General features: G+C 64.5%; 1 protein-coding gene and 1 long non-coding RNA gene across 2 annotated transcripts in view; one reads left to right on the top strand and one right to left on the bottom strand.

Annotated features, from left to right (window-relative positions):
• The window catches only part of LOC148142481 (uncharacterized), a 156,586-nt gene that overhangs the window by 113,424 nt on the left and 26,975 nt on the right, over window positions 1-16,187 (top strand). The window lies entirely within an intron of this gene.
• The window catches only part of LOC122565064 (homer protein homolog 3-like), a 72,469-nt gene that overhangs the window by 55,964 nt on the left and 318 nt on the right, over window positions 1-16,187 (bottom strand). The gene's annotated exons all lie outside the window — the stretch shown is intronic.

The following is a 16,187-nucleotide window of genomic DNA, read 5'->3' as shown; positions in this document are numbered from 1 at the left end:
AGAGGACAGGAGTGTGGGGAGAGGGAGGAATAGGAGGGGGTGGGGAGAGGAGGGACAGGAGAGGGAGGGAGAGGACAGGAGGGTGGGGAGAGGGAAGGAGGGTGGGGAGAGGGACAGGAACAGGAGGGTGGGGAGAGGGAGGGAGCGAGAGGGACAGGAACAGGAGGGTGGGGAGAGGGAGGGAGCGAGAGGGACAGGAACAGGAGGGTGGGGAGAGGGAGGGAGAGGGAGGGACAGGAGGGGGTGGGGAGAGGAGGGACAGGAGAGGGAGGGAGAGAAGAGGGAGGGACAGGAGAGGGTGGGAGAGGACAGGATGGTGGGGAGAGGGAGGAACAGGAGGGGGTGGGGAGAGGAGGGACAGGAGAGGGAGGGAGAGGACAGGAGGGTGGGGAGAGGGAAGGAGGGTGGGGAGAGGGACAGGAACAGGAGGGTGGGGAGAGGGAGGGAGCGAGAGGGACAGGAACAGGAGGGTGGGGAGAGGGAGGGAGCGAGAGGGACAGGAGGGTGGGGAGAGGGAGGGAGCGAGAGGGACAGGAGAGGGAGAGAGAGGGTGGGGAGAGGGAGAGGGTGGGGAGAGATTAGATTAGATTAGATTAGATTACAGTGTGGAAACAGGCCCTTCGGCCCAACAAGTCCACACCGACCCGCCGAAGCGAAACCCACCCATACCCCTACATTTACCCCTTACCTAACACTACGGGCAATTTAGTATGGCCAATTCACCTGACCTGCACATCTTTGGACTGTGGGAGGAAACCGAAGCACCCGGAGGAAACCCACGCAGACACGGGGAGAACGTGCAAACTCCACACAGTCAGTCGCCTGAGGCGGGAATTGAACCCGGGTCTCTGGCGCTGCGAGGCAGCAGTGCTAACCACTGCGCCACCGTGCCGCCGGGAGTGTGTGAGAGGGAGGGACAGGAGAGGGTGGGGAGAGGGAGGGACAGGAGAGGGTGGGAGAGGGAGGGACAGGAGGGTGGGGAGAGGGAGGGAGGGAGAGGAACAGGAGAGGGTGGGGAGAGGGATGGAGGGAGAGGGACAGGAGGGTGGGGAGCGGGAGGGAGGGAGAGGAACAGGAGAGTGGGGAGAAGGAGGGAGAGGAACAGGCCAGGGAGAGGGAGGGGGAGAGAGGGTGGGGAGAGGGAGGGCGAGAGAGGGTGGGGAGAGAGAGGGTGGGGAGAGGGACAGGAGGATGGGGAGAGGGAGGGACAAGAGAGGGTGGGGACAGGGAGGGAGAGGGTGGGGAGAGGGAGGTAGGGAGAGGGACAGGAGGGTGAGGAGAGGGAGGGACAGGAGAGGGTGGGGAGAGGGAGGGAGAGATAGGGACAGGAGGGTGGGGAGAGGGAGGGGGAGGAACAGCAGAGGGAGGGGGAGAGAGGGAGAGAGAGGGTGGCGACAGGGAGGGACAGGAGAGGGTAGGGAGAGGGAGGGACAGGAGAGGTTGGGGAGAGGGACGGGAGGGAGGGAGAGGGACAGGAGGGTGGGGAGAGGGACGGGAGGGAGGGAGAGGCACAGGAGGGTGGGGAGAGGGAGGGAGGGAGAGGAACAGGAGAGGGTGGGGAGAGGGAGGGAGGGAGAGGGACAGGAGGGTGGGGAGAGGGAGGTAGGGAGAGGAACAGGAGGGTGGGGAGAGGGAGGGAGGGAGAGGAACAGGAGGGTGGGGAGAGGGAGGGAGGGAGGGAGAGGAACAGGAGGGTGGGGAGAGGGAGGGAGAGGAACAGGAGAGGGAGGGGGAGAGAGGTTGGGGAGAGGGAGGGACAGGTGAGGGTGGGGAGAGGGAGGGACAGGTGAGGGTGGGGAGAGGGAGGGACAGGAGAGGGTGGGAGAGGGAGGGACAGGAAGGGGTGGGGAGAGGGAGGGAGGGAGGGAGAGGAACAGGAGAGGGTAGGGAGAGGGACAGGAGGGTGGGGAGAGGGAGGGAGAGGAACAGGAGAAGGAGGGGGAGAGGGAGGGAGAGAGAGGGTGGGGAGAGAGAGGATGGGGAGAGGGAGGTGGGGAGAGGGATGGACAGGAGAGGGTGGGAGAGGGAGGGACAGGAGAGGGTGGGGAGAGGGAGGGACAGGAGAGGGTGTGGAGAGGGAGGGACAGGAGAGGGTGGGGAGAGGGAGGGAGGGAGAGGGACAGGAGGGTGGGGAGAGGGAGGGAGAGGGACAGGAGGGTGGGGAGAGGGAGGGAGAGGGACAGGTGGGTGAGGAGAGGGAGGGAGAGGAACAGGAGAGGGTGGGGAGAGGGAGGGACAGGAGAGGGTAGGGAGGGGGAAGAACAGGAGAGGGTGGGGAGAGGGAGGGACAGGAGAGGGTGGGGAGAGGGAGGGATAGGAGGGTGGGGAGAGGGAGGGACAGGAGGGTGGGGAGAGAGAGGGACTGGAGAGGGTGGAGAGAGGGAGGAACTGGAGAGGGTGGAGAGAGGGAGGAACTGGAGAGGGTGGAGAGAGGGAGGGACAGGAGAGGGTGGGGAGGAGGAGGGATGGAGAGGGACAGTAGAGGGTGGGGAGGGGGAGGGAGGGAGAGGGACAGGAGGGTGGGGAGAGGGAGGGTCAGGAGAGGGTGGGGAGAGGGAGGGACAGGAGAGGGTGGGGAGAGGGAGGGACAGGAGAGGGTGGGGAGGAGGAGGGAGGGAGGGAGAGGGACAGGAGAGGGTGGGGAGAGGGAGGGTCAGGAGAGGGTGGGGAGAGGGAGGGACAGGAGAGGGTGGGGAGAGGAAGGGACAGGAGAGGGTGGGGAGGAGGAGGGAGGGAGGGAGAGGGACAGGAGTGGGTGGGGAGTGGGTGGGAGAGGAACAGGAGGGTGGGGAGAGGGATGGAGAGGAACAGGAGGGGGAGAGGGTGGGGAGGGGGAGAGGGTGGGGAGAGAGAGGGTGGGGAGAGAGAGGGTGGGGAGAGAGGAGAGCGTGGGGAGAGGGAGGGACAGGAGAGGGTGGGAGAGGGAGGGACAGGAGAGGGTGGGGAGAGGGAGGGACAGGAGAGGGAGGGACAGGAGAGGGTGGGGAGAGGGCGGGAGGGAGGGAGAGGGACAGGAGAGGGTGGGGAGAGGGCGGGAGGGAGGGAGAGGGACAGGAGGGTGGGAGAGGGAGGGAGGGAGAGGAACAGGAGTGAGTGGGGAGAGGGAGGGAGGGAGAGGAACAGGAGGGTGGGGAGAGGGAGGGAGAGGAACAGGAGGGGGAGAGGGTGGGGAGAGGGAGGGAGAGGAACAGGAGGGTGGGGAGAGGGAGGATGGGTGAGGAACAGGAGGGTGGGGAGAGGGAGGGAGAGGAACAGGAGGGTGGGGAGAGGGATGGAGAGGAACAGGAGGGGGAGAGGGTGGGGAGGGGGAGAGGGTGGGGAGAGGGAGGGAGAGGAACAGGAGGGTGGGGAGAGGGAGGGAGAGGAACAGGAGGGGGAGAAGGTGGGGAGGGGGAGAGGGTGGGGAGAGAGAGGGTGGGGAGAGAGAGGGTGGGGAGAGAGGAGAGCGTGGGGAGAGGGAGGGACAGGAGAGGGTGGGAGAGGGAGGGACAGGAGAGGGTGGGGAGAGGGAGGGACAGGAGAGGGTGGGGAGAGGGCGGGAGGGAGGGAGAGGGACAGGAGAGGGTGGGGAGAGGGCGGGAGGGAGGGAGAGGGACAGGAGGGTGGGAGAGGGAGGGAGGGAGAGGAACAGGAGTGAGTGGGGAGAGGGAGGGAGGGAGAGGAACAGGAGGGTGGGGAGAGGGAGGGAGAGGAACAGGAGAGGGAGGGGGAGAGAGGGTGGGGAGAGGGAGGGACAGGAGAGGGTGGGGAGAGGGAGGGACAGGAGAGGGTGGGGAGAGGGAGGGACAGGAGAGGGTGGAAGAGGGAGGGACAGGAGAGGGTGGGAGAGGGAGGGACAGGAGGGGGTGGGGAGAGGGAGGGAGGGAGAGGGACAGGAGGGGGTGGGGAGAGGGAGGGAGGGAAAGGGACAGGAGAGGGTAGGGAGAGGGACAGGAGGGTGGAGAGGGAGGGAGAGGAACAGGAGAAGGAGGGGGAGAGGGAGGGAGAGAGAGGATGGGGAGAGGGAGGGACAGGATAGGGTGGGGAGAGGGAGGGAGAGGGACAGGAGGGTGGGGAGAGGGAGGGAGATGAACAGGAGAGGGTGGGGAGTGGGAGGAACAGGAGAGGGAGGGACAGGAGAGGGTGGGGAGAGGGAGGGAGGGGGACTGGATGGTGGGGAGAGGGAGGGAGAGGAACAGGAGAGGGTGGGAGAGGGAGGGAGGGAGAGGAACAGGAGAGGGAGGGAGGGAGAGGAACAGGAGAGGGTGGGAGAGAGAGGGACAGGAGAGGGTGGGGAGAGGGAGGGAGAGGGACAGGTGGGTGAGGAGAGGGAGGGAGAGGAACAGGAGAGGGTGGGGAGAGGGAGGGACAGGAGAGGGTGGGGAGAGGGATGGACAGGAGAGGGTAGGGAGGGGGAGGAACAGGAGAGGGTAGGGAGGGGGAGGAACAGGAGATGGTGGGGAGAGGGAGGGACAAGAGCGGGTGGGGAGAGGGAGGGAGGGAGAGGAACAGGACGGTGGGGAGAGAGAGGGACAGAAGAGGGTGGGGAGAGGAAGGGACAGGAAAGGGTGGGGAGTGGGAGGGAGGGAGAGGGACAGGAGGGTGGGGAGAGGGAGGGAGAGGGAAAGGAGGGTGGGGAGAGGGAGGGAGGGAGTGGGACAGGAGGGAGGGAGAGTGGGCGAGAGGAACAGGAGAGGGTGGGGAGAGGGAGGGACAGGAGAGGGTGGTGAGAGGGAGGGAGGGAGGGTGGGTAGAGGGAGGGACAGGAGGGTGGGGAGTGGGAGGGACAGGAGAGGGTGGGGAGAGGGACAGGAGTGTGGGGAGAGAGAGGGACAGGAGAGGGTGGGGAGAGGGAGGGACAGGAGAGGGTGGAGAGGAGGGAGGGAGAGGGACAGGAGAGGGTGGGGAGAGGGAGGGAGGGAGAGGGACAGGAGGGTGGGGAGAGGGAGGGACAGGAGAGGGTGGGGAAAGGGAGGGAGAGGGACAGGAGGGTGGGGAGAGAGAGGGACAGGAGAGGGTGGGGAGAGGGAGGGACAGGAGGGTGGGGAGTGGGAGGGACAGGAGAGGGTGGGGAGAGGGAGGGAGAGGGACAGGAGGGTGGGGAGAGAGAGGGACAGGAGAGGGTGGGGAGAGGGAGGGACAGGAGAGGGTGGGGAGGAGGAGGGAGGGAGAGGGACAGGAGAGGGTGGGGAGGGGGAGGGAGGGAGAGGGACAGGAGAGGGTGGGAAGGGGGAGGGAGGGAGAGGGACAGGAGGGTGGGGAGTGGGAGGGACAGGAGAGGGTGGGGAGTGGGAGGGACAGGAGAGGGTGGGGAGAGGGAGGGACAGGAGAGTGTGGGGAGAGGGACGGGAGGGAGGGAGAGGGACAGGAGGGTGGGGAGAGGGAGGGAGGGAGAGGAACAGGAGAGGGTGGGGAGAGGGAGGGAGTGAGAGGGACAGGAGGGTGGGGAGAGGGAGGGAGAGGAACAGGAGAGAGAGGGGGAGAGGGTGGGGAGGGGAAGAGGGTGGGGAGAGAGAGGGTGGGGAGAGGGAGGGAGGGAGAGGAACAGGAGGGTGGGGAGAGGGAGGGAGAGGAACAGGAGAGGGAGGGGGAGAGAGGGTGGGGAGAGGGAGGGACAGGAGAGGGTGGGGAGAGGAAGGGACAGGAGAGGGTGGGGAGAGGAAGGGACAGGAGAGGGAGGGACAGGAGGGGCTGGGGGGAGGGAGGGAGGGAGAGGGACAGGAGGGTGGGGAGAGGGAGGGAGGGAGAGGGTGGGAGAGGGAGGGACAGGAGAGGGTGGAAGAGGGAGGGACAGGAGAGGGAGGGACAGGAGAGGGTGGGAGAGGGAGGGACAGGAGGGGGTGGGGAGAGGGAGGGAGGGAGAGGGACAGGAGGGTGGGGAGAGGGAGGGAGGGAGAGGAACAGGAGAGGGTAGGGAGAGGGACAGGAGGGTGGGGAGAGGAAGGGACAGGAGAGGGTGGGGAGAGGAAGGGACAGGAGAGGGGGGAGAGGGAGGGACAGGAGGGGCTGGGGGGAGGGAGGGAGGGAGAGGGACAGGAGGGTGGGGAGAGGGAGGGAGGGAGAGGGTGGGAGAGGGAGGGACAGGAGAGGGTGGAAGAGGGAGGGACAGGAGAGGGAGGGACAGGAGAGGGTGGGAGAGGGAGGGACAGGAGGGGGTGGGGAGAGGGAGGGAGGGAGAGGGACAGGAGGGTGGGGAGAGGGAGGGAGGGAGAGGAACAGGAGAGGGTAGGGAGAGGGACAGGAGGGTGGGGAGAGGGAGGGAGAGGAACAGGAGAGGGTGGGAGAGGGAGTGAGGGAGAGGGACAGGAGGGTGGGGAGAGGGAGGGACAGGAGAGGTGGGGAAAGGCAGGGAGGGAGAGGGTGGGGAGAGGGAGGGACAGGAGAGGGTGGGGAGAGGGAGGGAGGGAGAGGGTGGGGAGAGAGAGGGAGGGAGAGGGTGGGGCGAGGGAGAGAGGGAGAGGGACAGGAGGGTGGGGAGAGGGAGAGGGACAGGAGGGTGGGGAGAGGGAGGGAGGGAGAGGAACAGGAGGGTGGAGAGAGGGAGGGACAGGAACAGGAGAGGGTGGGGAGAGGGAGGGACAGGAGAGGGTGTGGAGAGGGACAGGTGGGTGAGGAGAGGGAGGGAGAGGAACAGGAGAGGGTGCGGAGAGGGAGAGGAACAGGAGAGGGTGGGGAGAGGAAGGGACAAGAGAGGGTGGGGAGAGGGAGGGAGGGAGAGGAACAGGAGGGTGGGGAGAGAGAGGGACAGAAGAGGGTGGGGAGAGGGAGGGACAGGAAAGGGTGGGGGTGGGAGGGAGGGAGAGGGACAGGAGGGTGGGGAGAGGGAGGGAGGGAGTGGGACAGGAGGGAGGGAGAGGGAGCGAGAGGAACAGGAGGGTGGGGAGGGAGAGGGACAGGAGGGTGGGGAGAGAGAGGGACAGGAGAGGGTGGGGAGAGGGAGGGACAGGAGAGGGTGGAGAGGAGGAGGGAGGGACAGGGACAGGAGTGGGTGGGGAGGGGGAGGGAGGGAGAGGGACAGGAGGGTGGGGAGAGGGAGCGAGAGGAACAGGAGAGGGTGGGTAGAGGGAGAGACAGGAGGGTGGGGAGAGGGAGGGACAGGAGGGTGGAGAGAGGGAGGGACAGGAGGGTGGAGAGAGGGAGGGACAGGAGAGGGTGGGGAGGGAGAGGGACAGGAGAGGGTGGGGAGGGGGAGGGAGGGAGAGGGACAGGAGGGTGGGGAGAGGGAGGGACAGGAGGGTGGGGAGAGAGAGGGACTGGAGAGGGTGGGGAGAGGGAGGGACAGGAGAGGGTGGGGAGGAGGAGGGAGGTAGAGGGACAGGAGAGGGTGGGAAGGGGGAGGGAGAGGGACAGGAGGGTGGGGAGAGGGAGGGACAGGAGGGTGGGGAGTGGGAGGGACAGGAGAGGGTGGGGAGAGGGAGGGAGAGGGACAGGAGGGTGGGGACAGAGAGGGACAGGAGAGGGTGGGGAGAGCGAGGGACAGGAGAGGGTGGGGTGGAGGAGGGAGGGACAGGAGGGTGGGGAGAGGGAGGGAGGGAGAGGGACAGGAGGGTGGGGAGAGGGAGGGAGGGAGAGGAACAGGAGGATGGGGAGAGGGAGGGAGAGGAAAAGGAGAGGGAGGGACAGGAGAGGGTGGGGAGAGGGAGGGACAGGAGAGGGTGGGGAGAGGGAGGGACAGGAGAGGGTGGGGAGAGGGAGGGACAGGAGAGGGTGGGGAGAGGGAGGGACAGGAGAGGGGGGGAGAGGGAGGGACAGGGGAGGGTGGAAGAGGGAGGGACAGGAGGGGGTGGGGAGAGGGAGGGAGGGAGAGGGACAGGAGGGTGGGGAGAGGGAGGGAGGGAGAGGAACAGGAGAGGGTAGGGAGAGGGACAGGAGGGTGGGGAGAGGGAGGGAGAGGGACAGGAGAAGGAGGTGGAGAGGGAGGGAGAGAGAGGATGGGGAGAGGGAGGTGGGGAGAGGGATGGACAGGAGAGGGTGGGAGAGGGAGGGACAGGATAGGGTGGGGAGAGGGAGGGAGAGGGACAGGAGGGTGGGGAGAGGGAGGGAGAGGGACAGGAGGGTGGGGAGAGGGAGTGAGGGAGAGGAACAGGAGGGTGGGGAGAGGGAGGGAGATGAACAGGAGAGGGAGGGACAGGAGAGGGTGGGGAGAGGGAGGGAGGGAGAGGGACAGGATGGTGGGGAGAGGGAGGGAGGGAGAGGAACAGGAGAGGGTGGGAGAGGGAGTGAGGGAGAGGGACAGGAGGGTGGGGAGAGGGAGGGACAGGAGAGGTGGGGAAAGGCAGGGAGGGAGAGGGTGGGGAGAGATGGGAGGGAGAGGGACAGGAGGGTTGGGAGAGGGAGGCAGGGAGAGGGTGGGAGAGGGAGGGACAGGAGAGGGTGGGGGGAGGGAGGGAGGGAGAGGGACAGGAGGGTGGGAGAGGGAGGGAGGGAGAGGAACAGGGAGGGTGGGGAGAGGGAGGGAGAGGAACAGGAGAGGGAGGGGGAGAGAGGGTGGGGAGAGGGAGGGACAGGAGAGGGTGGGAGAGGGAGGGACAGGAGGGGGTGGGAGAGGGAGGGACAGGAGGGGGTGGGGAGAGGGAGGGAGGGTGAGGGTGGGAGAGGGAGGGACAGGAGGGGGTGGGGAGAGGGAGGGAGGGAGAGGAACAGGAGAGGGTAGGGAGAGGGACAGGAGGGTGGGGAGAGGGAGGGAGAGGAACAGGAGGGTGGGGAGAGGGAGGGAGAGGAAAAGGAGAGTGAGGGGGAGAGAGGGTGGGGAGAGGGAGGGACAGGAGAGGGTGGGGAGAGGGAGGGAGAGAGAGGGTGGGGAGAGGGAGGTGGGGAGAGGGATGGACAGGAGAGGGTGGGGAGAGGGAGGGAGAGGAACAGAAGAGGGTGGGGAGAGGGACAGGAGGGTGGGGAGAGGGAGGGAGAGGAACAGGAGGGTGGGGAGACAGAGGGAAAGGGACTGGAGATGTTGGGGAGAGGGAGGGAGGGAGAGGGACAGGACGGTGGGGAGAGGGAGGAACAGGCGGGTGGCGTGAGGGAGGGACAGAAGAGGGTGGGGAGAGGGAGGGACAGGAGAGGGTGGGGAGTGGGAGGGAGAGGGACAGGAGGGTGGGGAGAGGGAGGGAGAGGGACAGGAGGGTGGGGAGAGGGAGGAACAGAAGAGGGTGGGGAGAGGGTGGGACAGGAGAGGATGGTGAGTGGGAGGGAGAGAGAGGGACAGGAGGGTGGAGAGAGGAAGGGAGAAGGAACAGGAGAGGGTGGGGAGAGGGAGGGACAGGAGAGGGTGGGGAGAGGGCGGGAGGGAGAGGGACAGGAGGGTGGAGAGAGGAAGGGAGAAGGAACAGGAGAGGGTGGGGAGAGGGAGTGACAGGAGAGGATGGTGAGTGGGAGGGAGAGAGAGGGACAGGAGGGTGGAGAGAGGAAGGGAGAAGGAACAGGAGAGGGTGGGGAGAGGGAGGGACAGGAGAGGGTGGGGAGAGGGCGGGAGGGAGAGGAACAGGAGAGGGTTGGGAGAGGGAGGGAGAGGAGAGGGCGGGGAGAGGGAAGGAGGGAGAGGGACAGGAGGGTGGGGAGAGGGAGGGACAGGAGAGGGTGGGCAGAGGGATTGAGAGGGAGGGACAGGAGAGGGTGGGGAGAGGGAGGGAGAGAGAGGGACAGGAGGGTGGGGAGAGGGAGGGAGAGGAACAGGAGGGTGGGGAGAGGGAGGGAGAAGGAACAGGAGAGGGTGGGGAGAGGGAGGGACAGGAGAGGGCGGGGAGAGGAACGGAGGGAGAGGGACAGGAGGGTAGGGAGAGGGAGGGACAGGAGAGGGTGGGGAGAGGGAGGGACAGGAGAGGGTGGGGAGAGGGAGTGAGGGAGAGGGACAGGAGGGTGGGGAGAGGGAGGGAGGGAGAGAGACAGGAGGGTGGGGAGAGGGAGGGACAAGAGAGGGTGGTGAGAGAGAGGGTCAGGAGGGTGGGGAGAGGGAGGGAGAAGGAACAGGAGAGGGTGGGGAGAGGGAGGGACAGGAGAGGGCATGGAGAGGGAAGGAGGGAGAGGGACAGGAGGGTGGGGAGAGGGAGGGACAGGAGGGTGGGGAGAGGGAGGGTGGGAGAGGGACAGGAGGGTGGGAGAGGGACAGGAGGGTGGGGAGTGGGAGGGACAGGAGTGTGGGGAGAGGGAGGGAGAGGAACAGGAGAGGGTGGGGAGAGGGAGGGACAGGAGAGGGAAGGACAGGAGAGGGTGGGGAGAGGGAGGGAGGGAGAGGGACAGGAGGGTGGTTAGAGGGAGGGAGGGAGAGGGACAGGAGGGTGGTTAGAGGGAGGGAGGGAGAGGGACAGGAGGGTGGGGCGAGGGAGGGAGAGGAACAGGAGGGTGGGGAGAGGGAGAGAGGGAGAGGGACAGGAGGGTGGGGAGAGGGACAGGAGGGTGGGGAGAGGAACAGGAGAGGGTGGGGAGAGGGAGGGGCAGGAGAGGGAGGGGCAGGAGAGGGTGGGGAGCGGGAGGGAGGGAGAGGAACAGGAGAGGGTGGGGAGGGAGAGGAACAGGAGAGGGTGGGGAGAGGGAGGGACAGGAGGGTGGGGAGCGGGAGGGAGGGAGAGGAATAGGAGGGTGGGGAGAGGGAGGGAGAGGAACAGGAGAGGGTGGGGAGAGGGAGGGACAGGAGGGTGGGGAGAGGGAGGGACAGGTGAGGGTGGGGAGAGGGAGGGACAGGAGAGCGTGGGGGGAGGGTTGGAGGGAGAGGGTGGGGAGAGGGTGGGAGGGAGAGGGACAGGAGAGGGTGGGGAGAGGGTGGGAGGGAGAGGGACAGGAGGGTGGGGAGAGAGAGGGACAGGAGGGTGGGGAGTGGGTGGGACAGAAGAGGGTGGGAAGAGGGAGAGAGGGAGAGGATTAGGAGAGGGTGGGGAGAGGAGGGAGGGAGAGGGACAAGAGGGTGGGGAGAGGGAGGGAGGGAGAGGGACAGGAGAGGGTGGGGAGAGGGTGGGAGGGAGAGGGACAGGAGGGTGGGGAGAGAGAGGGACAGGAGGGTGGGGAGTGGGTGGGACAGAAGAGGGTGGGAAGAGGGAGAGAGGGAGAGGAATAGGAGAGGGTGGGGAGGGGGAGGGAGGGAGAGGGACAGGAGGGTGGGGAGAGGGAGGGAGGGGGAGGAACAGGAGGGTGGGGAGAGGGAGGGAGAGGGACAGGTGGGTGAGGAGAGGGAGGGAGAGGAACAGGAGAGGGTGGGGAGAGGGAGGGATAGGAGAGGGTAGGGTGGGGGAGGAACAGGAGAGGGTGGGGATAGGGAGGGACAGGAGAGGGTGGGGGGAGGGAGGGAGTGGGACAGGAGAGTGGGGAGAGGGAGCGAGAGGAACAGGAGTGGGTGGGGAGAGGGAGGGAGAGGAGAGGGTGGTGAGAGGGAGGGAGGGAGAGGGACAGGAGGGTGGGGAGAGGGAGGGACAGGAGGGTGGGGAGTGGGAGAGACAGGAGAGGGTGGGGAGAGGGAGGGAGAGGGACAGGAGTGGGTGGGGTAAGGGAGGGTCAGGAGAGGGTGAGGAGGAGGAGGGAGAGGGACAGGAGAGGGTGGGGAGGGGGAGGGAGGGAGAGGGACGAGAGGGACGAGAGGGTGGGGAGGGGGAGGGAGGGAGAGGGACAGGAGAGGGTGGGGAGAGGGTCGGGTGAGGGAGGGTCAGAAGAGAGTGGGGAGAGGGAGGGACAGGAGAAGGTGGGGAGAGGGAGGGAGAAGAACAGGAGAGGGTGGGGAGTGGGAGGGAGGGAGAGGGACAGGAGGGTGGGGAGTGGGAGGAACAGGAGGGTGGGGAGAGGGAGGGACAGAAGAGGGTGGGGAGAGAGAGGGACAGGAGAGGGTGGGGAGAGGGAGGGACAGAAGAGGGTGGGGAGAGAGGGACAGGAGAGGGTGGGGAGAGGGAGGGACAGGAGAGGGTGGGGAGCGGGTGGGAGAGGGGCAGGAGAGGGTGAGGAGAGGGAGGGACAGGAGAGGGTGGGAAGAGGGAGGGAGAGGGACGAGAGGGTGGGGAGAGGGAGGGAGGGAGAGGGATGAGAGGGTGGGGAGAGGGAGGGAGGGAGAGGGATAGGAGAGGGTGGGGAGAGGGAGGGAGGGAGAGGGACAAGAGGGTGGGGAGAGGGAGGGAGGGAGAGGGACAGGAGAGGGTGGGGAGAGGGAGGGATAGGAGAGGGTGGGGAGAGGGAGGGAGAGGAACAGGAGGGTGGGGAGACAGACGGAAAGGGACAGGAGATGTTGGGGAGAGGGAGGGAGGGAGAGGGACAGGACGGGGAGAGGGAGGAACAGGCGGGTGGGTTGAGGGAGGGACAGAAGAGGGTGGGGAGAGGGAGGGACAGGAGAGGGTGGGGAGAGGGAAGGAGGGAGAGGGACAGGAGTGTGGGGAGAGGGAGGGACAGGAGAGGGCGGGGAGAGGGAAGGAGGGAGAGGGACAGGAGAGGGTGGGGAGAGGGAGGGACAGGAGAGGGCGGGGAGAGGGAAGGAGGGAGAGGAACAGGAGAGGGTGGGGAGAGGGAGGGACAGGAGAGGGCGGGGAGAGGGAAGGAGGGAGAGGGACAGGAGAGGGTGGGGAGAGGGAGGGACAGGAGGGTGGGGAGAGGGAGGGAGGGAGAGGAACAGGAGGGTGGGAGAGGGAGGGAGAAGGAACAGGAGTTGGTGGGGAGAGGGAGGGACAGGAAAGGGTGGGGAGAGGGAGGGAGGGAGAGGAACAGGAGAGGGTGGGGAGAGGGAGGGACAGGAGAGGGCGGGGAGAGGGAAGGAGGGAGAAGGACAGGAGAGGGTGGGGAGAGGGAGGGACAGAAGAGGGTGGGAAGAGTGAGGGACAGGAGAGGGTGGGGAGAGGGAGGGAGGGAGAGGAACAGGAGGGTGGGGAGACATGGAGGGAGGGATGTAGAGAGAGGTAGGGAGGGGGAGAGATGCAGAAAGGGATGGAAGGAGGAAGGGGGAGCAAGGGAGAGAGGTCGAGAGAGAGACGGAGGGAGGGAAGGAGAGAGAGGGAGGTGGTGGGAAGAAGGGAGGGTCAGAGGGATAGAGGCAGGGAGGGCAAGGGAGAGGAGAGGGAGGGAAAGAGGGGCATCAAGGGAGGGACATGTGGAGAGGGAGGGAGCGCTGCGAGGGAGGAATGGGATGGAGAGAGGGAGGGAGGGTGGGAGAGAGAGGGAGGGGAGAGAGAGAAGGAGGGAGGTGGTGGGAGAGAAGGGGGAGAGAGGAGTATTGAGGGAGGGACATGTGGGGAGGGAGGGGGTGTGGTAGGGATGGAGGTGGAGAGAGGGGGGAAGGGATAGAGAGAGGGAGGATGAGAGAGAGAGGGTGGGGGATAAAGGGAGGGAGAGTGGGCATGGAGAGGGAGAGCGAGAGGAAGGGAGGAGAAGGGGTTGTAGGGAGTGAGTGAGAGAGAGGTAGAGAGAGGGGTGGAGGAAGAGGGAAGAGGGGGTGGAGTGAGAGGGGTGGAAGGAACGGAGAGGGGATGGAGGGAACGGAGATGGGGTGGAGGGAGGAAGGGGGTGTGTAGATGGAGAGAAGTAGAGAGTGGGTGGAGGTACGGTGGGACGGAGGGTGGGAGAGTGGGTGGAGGTACGGTGGGAGGGGGTAGAGGGTAGGGAGGGGTAGAGTGGAGAGAGGGAGAGGGAAGGAGTGGGGGATTGGGAGGGGGAAGGGAGGGAATGAGGGAGAGAGGGAGGGTGGGAGAGGAGGTGAAGGAGAGGGAGGGAGGGGGTAGGGAGCGAGGGTGGGAGGTGGAGGGCAAGGGGGAGAGGCGCATGGGAGAGGGAGAGGGAGAGAGGTGGAGAAAGGGAGGTAAGGGGAAAAAGAGGGGGTAGAGATGTGAGGGAGGGGGGAGAGTGGGAGTGGAATAGAGGGGAAGGGAGGGGGGAGAGAGGGTGGGAGTGAGAGGTTGGGAGAATGAGGACCGATGTGGAGGGAAGGGGAGGGAGAATTAGGAGACTCAGAGAGAGAGGGAGAGAGGGTGGGATGGACCGACAGGGAAAGAGAAAGAGAGAGGGGCTCGGAGGGTGAGACAGACAGAGAGAGATGCAGCATTGGGGGTGAAGAGAAGGGAGGGAGGGAAGGAGAGGGAATGAGGGAGGGAGGGAGTTTGGAAGGGAGAGTGGAGGAGAAGGAGCAATGGGGAAAGAGGGAAGCAAGGGAAGGAATAGAGAGAGAGAGGGGGAAGGGGAGAGCGAAGTGGAGGGAGAGGGAGTTGGTGTGAGGGGGCATGAGACACAGGGAGAAGAGCAAGGGAGGGATGGGGAGAGCAAGGGAGAAGACAGAGAGAAAATGAATGAGGGGTACAGAGAAGGAGAGGGTTAGAGAAAGGGAAGAGGAGAGAGAGTTGGAGGGGCTAAGGGACAGAGAGAGAAACATAAAAGATAGGAGGAGGCCATTAGGCCCTTCAAATCTCCTCCACCATTCATCAGGATCGTGGCTGATCATCCAACTGATGTCAGAGGTAGGTTCTTTACACAGAGAGTGGTGGGTGCGTGGAATGCACTGCCAGCAGTGGGAGTAGAGTGAGATACATTAGGGACATTTAAGCGAGACTTGGATAGGCACATGGATGATAGTAAAATGAAGGATATGTAGGTTAGTTTGATCTTGGAGTAGGATAAAAGGGCAGCACAACATCGAGGGCTGAAGGGCCTGTATTGTGCTGCACTGTTCTATGTTCAACAGCCTAATCCTGCTTTCTCCCCATAACCTTTGATCCCATTCGCCCCAAGTGTATATCTAGCTGCCTATTGCATACTTGTAATGTTTTAGCATCAGCTACACCCTGTGGTAATGAATTCCACAGGCTCCCCACTCTTTGGGTGAAGGAATGTCTCTTCATCCCCATTCTAAATGGTCCACCCCGAATTGTCAGACTGTGACCCTTGGTTCTGAATGCATCCACCATCGGGAACATCCTCCCTGCGTCTAGTCCTGTTAGAATTTTATAAGTCTGTGTGAGATTCCCCCTGATTCACCTGAACTCCAGTGAAAGCAATCCAAACTAGTCAATCTCTCCAGAATCAGAACAACTTTGCTGAGGGTACAGAGAGATAGGGAGGGATGGGGTGAGAGGGAGGGAGGGGGTGAGAGGGATGGAGGGAGGGAGTGGGTGAGAGGGAGGAAGGGGGTGAGAGGGACGGAGGGAGGGAGGGGGTGAGAGGAATGGAGGGGGGTGAGAGGGATGCAGGGAGAGAGAAAAGATGAGAGGGATGAATAAGCAAGAGGGAGGAATAGGTTTGGGAGGGGTGAAGGAGAATGGATCAGAGAGAGAGGAAGAAGGGAAGGGGTAGAGGAAAAGGAAGGTAGATCAATAGGTAAGGAAGGGATAGAAGGAGGAGAGACAGAGAATGGGAGGGGTCTTGTGAGAAACCGATGGACTGAGAACAGAGAAACTGTGGGAGGAAATGTGAGTGAGAGAACAGAGTGAATGCGAGGGCGTGAGAAAGAACAGAGAGAGAGGTAATGTGGAGAGGGAGGGAGAGTTCCAATTCAGGCACTGGATTGGCAATGACAAACACAAGGAGGAGAAAGTGAGGTCTGCAGATGCTGGAGATCAGAGCTGGAAATGTGTTGCTGGAAAAGCGCAGCAGGTCAGGCAGCATCCAGGGAACAGGAGAATCGACGTTTCGGGCATAAGCCCTTCTTCAGGAATGGGGAAAGTTTGTCCAGCAAGCTAAGATAAAAGGTAGGGAGGAGGGACTTGGGAGAGGGGCGTCGGAAATGTGATAGGTGGAAAGAGGTCAAGGTGAGGGTGATAGGTCAGACTGGGGTGGGGGCGGAGAGGTCGGGAAGAAGATCTCAGGTTAGGAAGGCGGTGCTGAATTTGATGGATTTGACTGAGACAGGCTGGGGGGAGGGGAAATGAAACAACAACCCTATGGACTGCAAAATTCTCCTGACTGGTATCTGAGAGCTAGTGCCAACATTTCTGAGGTCAGATCGATGAAGGCCATGTACAGTGGCTGGTGGTGTTCCTATTTGTGGCATTTGTCTTGGAGTTGCCTAAGTGAAAATCATGTTCATGGTCAGAAGCCATATTGGCTTTCAAGGAAGGAATTCCTCAGAGACTGGGAGAAAGCTCCTACTGAGGATTCAGGCGTTGATCTTTCCTCTTCTTGTCAATGAGGTTTTGGACAACGTGGTATTCTCGTCAAACCAGATACAGTGTTTCCTCGTCTTGTCGCCGATGGTTTCTTCACAGCATGAGCTGAGGGATCTCTTCAACTCTTTCCAGGCTTCCTCCACTCCATTCAAATGAGCA

Source organism: Chiloscyllium plagiosum, unplaced genomic scaffold (genome assembly GCF_037043375.1).
Source record: "Chiloscyllium plagiosum isolate Xiang-an unplaced genomic scaffold, Cpla_swu_hap1 HiC_scaffold_28, whole genome shotgun sequence".
Taxonomy (NCBI): Eukaryota; Metazoa; Chordata; class Chondrichthyes; order Orectolobiformes; family Hemiscylliidae; genus Chiloscyllium; species Chiloscyllium plagiosum.
The sequence above is the reverse complement of the archived record's forward strand: the minus strand, read 5'-3'. Positions and strand labels throughout refer to the sequence as shown.